The sequence below is a fragment of the Quercus suber genome, unplaced genomic scaffold, assembly GCF_002906115.3.
Source record: "Quercus suber isolate HL8 unplaced genomic scaffold, Cork oak 2.0 scaffold_810, whole genome shotgun sequence".
Classification (NCBI taxonomy): domain Eukaryota; kingdom Viridiplantae; phylum Streptophyta; class Magnoliopsida; order Fagales; family Fagaceae; genus Quercus; species Quercus suber.
In genome coordinates this window covers 29,385-35,171 of record NW_027070243.1, presented here as the reverse complement: position 1 = coordinate 35,171, position 5,787 = coordinate 29,385, and positions in this window count along the sequence as shown.

Here is a 5,787-nt window from a genome sequence, read left to right as displayed (position 1 = left end):
AATTTTCTGACCCGAGGCTTCTTCATAATTCTGGAGGATTTGCTTTAAAACCCGACATTCCTCAGCATCAGCTTTGCAAAAGAGGATGCTATCGTTCGCAAAAAGAAGGTGAGTGACTCTAGGGCAGCCCCTACATGTAGAAATGCCCGTCCACCTAAGGTTACGGGCTGCCACATGAATAAGAGCAGAAAGCCCCTCAGTACAAATAAGGAAGAGAGTTGGGGAGAGAGGGTCCCCTTGCCTAAGCCCACGGGAAGGAGTAATATTCCCACAAGCAACTCCATTTATTAAAACCGAATAAGACACCGAGGTGATACACCTCATAACTAGATCCACCCACTTAGAACTGAAGCCTAACTTCTCCATAACTGCCTTAATAAAGAACCACTCAACTCTGTCAAACGCTTTACTCATATCAAGTTTGGCCGCCATGTAGCCCTCCTTGCCTGCATTTTTGTGGTTTAAAAAGTGTATTAACTCAAACGCCACAATCACATTGTCAGTGATAAGCTTGTTAGAAGTGAAAGCACTTTGGTTTTCTGAGATAATATGAGGAAGAAGAGCCTTAAATCTATTAGTAATGGTTTTTGGTATGAGCTTATAAACAACATTGCACAAGCTTATGGGCCGGTAATCAGCCATCTTACTAGGATTATTAATCTTTGGGATGAGAGCAATATTGGTTTTGTTAAGGCTAGCCATAGACATGTTACCACTAAGAACATTCAAAACCATATTAGTAATACTACAACCCACAATATTCCAGTATTTTTGATAAAAGATAGCAGATATACCATCCGGGCCGGGTGCTTTTGTGGGGTGCATCTGCTTGAGGGCGGTGGCAACCTCCTCCCTGGTGAAATTCTTGTTTAGGTTTTCATTCATCTCTTCTATCACCCTTATAGGAATTGCATCAGTTACCTCCTGAATCTGTGTTGGGGAAGCCGTCTTATATATGTTCTCAAAATAATCAATAGCAACTTGAGCTATGTTGGCTTGTTCATTGCACCATCTGCCATGACTGTCCCAAATCCCCGTTATGGTATTTTGTTTACGCCGCTCAGAGGCTTGGGCATGAAAAAACTTTGTGTTCTTATCTCCCTCCTTAAGCCATAGTGCCTTAGCCCTTTGACCCCAGTAGATCTTTTCATCATCTAAGAGGTCATTGATTTCTTTCCTTAAACAGTTGATTTCAGAACTAAAGGCACCATCCTTATCTCGAAGAGTCAAAGAATTCAGCTCATTTCTTTTTGTTTGAATTTTCTTTGGAATCTGCCCAAACACATTAGAGCTCCACTTCGACAGCTCCATGGCACAACTATTAAGATTAGCCATCACCCCCTCTGGAGTACTAAGATCCAGATTCATTCCCCAAGAATTTTCAATTATGGATTTACAGTCTGCATTTTTTGTCCACATTGCCTCAAAGTGGAACCGCTTTGCTCGGGTTTGTCTTTGTAAAACAGAGGCCCCAACAAGTAGAGCACTATGATCAGAAGTAGAATTAGGTAAATGATACACCTTCATTTCACCAAATTTTTCTACCCACTCCAAATTGGCAAAGGCCCTATCTAGCCTTAGATATATTCTGTTCTCCCCCCCTTACATATTACACCATGTAAAATCAGAACCACAATAGCTTAATTCTTGAAAAGCACAGTAATCTACAACTTTTCTAAAGCTATCCATTTATTGCTGGGACCGTATAGCACCCCCAGATTTTTCTGTGTTAGATAATATCTCATTAAAGTCACCTAAGCATAACCATGGGAGTTGCAATTGATTGTTTAAGAAGGCAAGGAGGTGCTAGGACTCATACCTTCGGTGTGTCTCCGGATGGCCGTAGAAGCCCGTTAATCTCCATTTAAGACTATGATCCAAATCATTAATTGCTGCATCTACATGGTTTTGAGAGTAGCTCTTTATCTCCAAGTCTACATCTCTAGCCCATAGCAAAGCTAGCCCACCTTTTCTGCCTACATAGGGAACAATGAGGCCGTTAGCAAGACCAAGTTTGCATTTTATTCTTTCCATTCGTTGAATTTTTGCTTCTGTTTCCATAAGAAATACCACTTTGGGATTCCACCGTCGCAACATATCGTGCAACACTTGAACTGACCGGGGGTTCCCAAGTCCCCAGCAGTTCCAACTTATGGGATTCATGGCTCCCAGCGGCACTGCCTAGCAGCCACCGCCAACCCCTCTTCAGTTTGATTTTGAGTTGAAATTTTTTCTGTACAAAGCCTCTTATGTGAAACATCTATCTCCTCTTCTTCAAAAGCTAATTTCCCCACCCTTTTTGAACCAATGCTTAGAGGCTAGATGCTTGAGCTTGGGCTTTTATTCTTTCCCTTCTCCCTAGCAATTCTTTTCCAATTTGCCTCTGCCTTTGTTTTCCTTACTGTCTCCTTCTCGATAGGCTCAGGTGTATTTCTTTTTTCTTCATTAAGCCCAGCCTTAAACTTAACTGGGCTAGACACTTCCATATGTTCCTTTACTGATTGGGCTTGCTGGCCCACAAGTGAGAGCGCATCTTCTAAGCCCTTAAGTTCTCTCAAGTCATGTGGGGTGCCAGAAGGAGGGAAAAAACTCATCTCACGTGATTCTGACTCCCCCGTAGCACACTGGCCCACCTGAATAGGAGAATCATCTGCTGCACCCTGTACACTACCACCCCCTCTGCCGTCATCCTTCTGGATGGATGACTTGATTCAGAAATTTTCGTTTGCTTAATTTTATTATAGCATGTCATTTAGTAAGTTGTTTTTGGCTTTCTTGCATTAATTTTAACATAGCCATAATATTGACTGGGAAAATCCTCATGGAAGAAAGCAACAACAGATCCGTATTAGGATTAACACCATAGTTCATGTTGGTTGAACCCAAAACATGCATTAACATTGGACATGTCCAGGTCATACTAGTACAACAGACTCTGCTGGTTTGAACTGACATTGTAAATGGGGTAAGCACATAACAGAGGCCATGCCAACAAGAGTTCCAAATTTCACAGACACAACACCTATGACCCAATTACTACTTTATGTAATTGTAAATGCCTTCTTGCTTTTGTGAGTAGTTGACAATTACGAAATCTCCACAATTTAGTTACAACTAATATTAATTTGTTTTAAGAGTTAAATGAACTGTGTATACATTAATATTAGAGCTTGGTAGGCAAGAAGCATGCAGATATGTGGAACTTGGTCCCCTTGTGCTTGATGTTAACACTTTGGTAGGAACATCATCATTGTTTTGAGGATACAAAAATTTCAATGACACAATTGTTTGGTAGACTGTTGTTTGATTGGTCTTAGGTGTGGGGTTTTACTAATAGTAACTCCATGGCTGAGTTTTTAGATTCATTGTCATTTTTTACATAATCTTTGTATTTCTTGGACGTATACTACAATGATCGATGAACTTTGCAATGAAGGGTTATTGGATGAAGCAAGTTAGTTACTTAAAAGAATTTATGAGACTCGCTGCTTTCCGAATGATTACAATATACAATTATTAGAGAATTTCTAATAAAGGGTGATACATCAAGGGCGATAGAACTTCTAAAGCTTGTTAGTAGATTTGCTGTCTTCTGATGGGCGATACCCTTCTTCTCGTGAAAAGCTTCAGAATTATGTTTGAAGGTTATTCCAGGTATTCAACATAAGAAGTGAAGATTCCACAGTGAAAACTGACAAAGTCAGCAATCTTTGCAAAACTTGGTTAATCCCATTTTAGCCTTAATTTTTTTTCCCACTCTCTTTATTTTTATTAAACCTTCCCAAAAAGTCAAAAAATCTCACTTTACTGCTTTGTTATGCCAGTTTTCTCAATTAGCTTCTATGTTAATAATGGCAATTCTAAATGTGGATGAAAGAACTTGATGGATGTCATCCAAACTGTAGTGGCAGAAAATTTAATATTTCATTGAAGGGCAAAGTTTTCCCACAACCAATTTAAAGAAAAAGAGCCTCCAACTTAGTATATGACAACTCAAAAGTATTTGCATGTACAAGTTGTATAACCTACTTAATAGTCATGTAATTTATTTAAATAATTCAATGAATCATGTGATTTAAAATAATTGGATGGTCTTCTAAACCACCACGTTTGGAAGAAAATTTTGTCGTTTAAATAGTTGCTTTGAAATTCAGCTTTCTTAGTTGAATGTTGATCTATTTCATGATGATTTACTGATTTTGTGGAGATTTTTGTGTTCATATCAAATTTCTCTTTAAAACAAATTAAGATTAATGCCGTAAATTTACTTTCTTTGGGTTTACTTGTTCATGACAGTGTACTTGTGTTTCCAAAGGATGATAAGAAAAGTATGATGTAACAACTTTTAATTGATAAAATCAGTCCATAAAGTATTATAAATATCCAATTCAATGTAAACAGAACAAGTGTACGTAAGCTTTAATGATGAAAATAGAAATGATGATGTTCAATTAATATTCAAAACTTAAAAAACAATTTGGGTTCAACAAAAAAACAAAATTGAAAAATCATTATTCATTACATTTCATTCCTTCATCATCGGCATGATTCATGCTGAAATATGTTTACATCTAATTAATAAAATAAAATATATTTTTTGGATAGTGGGGGAGAGAGTTAGTTTTTTTTTTTTTTTTTTTTTTTTTTTTAATGGGAAATTTGACAAGAATTTCATTCAAATGAAATTGACTTACAACAGAGTCAATATCTTAAAGCGCACACAGCTGGATACAATCATTTTGAATGAGATGATGGACGAAAGGGGAGGAACTCCCTTCCAAACTTGGGATTCCTTCCACCTTCTAGCTGATTGGGCGAGTTAGTTGAATATAATGTGAATATGAGATAAAATTCTAACATTTGGTTTCTAAAAAGAAGGTATAATTCTAACTTTATCCAAGTATTGGACTCCTTTTTCTTGACTAGAGTCTAGATCTTCTACACGTAACTTGTCAGTCAAGATCTTCTACGTGTAACGCGCAACTTTACAAGATTTTTTTTTTTTTTTACTAAGCCTGTCAGTCTTTACATCTTTATCATTTCTCTCAAAAAAAAAAAAATTTGTAAATAAGGGGCCATTAGCTTCTTGCTGTCTTTTACGCTTAGGTTTAAAAACTAATGAGTCGCTAAACTCGTGCAATGCACGGGAAAAACTATAAAATGAGTTTAGAAGAGAGTATCATTATATTTAAGTTGAAATAGTTAGCATAATAATAACTAAAAAAGAGGGGAATATTTGTCATAAATGTATGAAATGCTTTTGAATAGGAAATGAGATTAATAATACAATGTAAGATGCCATTTGAAAATTATTGATATAAACTATCCAATAGACATTGCATTCATTCTAAAATAAGTTATAGTCATAAATAACATTTTTTTTTTAGAAACAAATCATAATAACATTGTATAACTAAAAAGAAAAAAAGAAATTGACATAATAAAATGACTTACAAATTAAAACATATATTCATAGATAATTGCATTTTTTATAGTATATTTTCTTAAAAAGAAAACATAATACATAAACCTTTGAATTATTATTTTTAATTTTTTGAGAGTAATGATTTATTAGCAAAATCTAGCAAAAATTTATATTTTCCTTAGCATTAATTTTTGTTCTTTATTGTCTGTTCCATAGCAATTATTGTTTTAGAAACAAATTCATAACAATTATTTTAATCAGACTAATGGCAGATAGTTAGAAACAAATGGAAAATACATGTGAAAGATGAAATAATAATATTATTAATACTAAATGTAACACATTTAGTATATTTTTTTTTC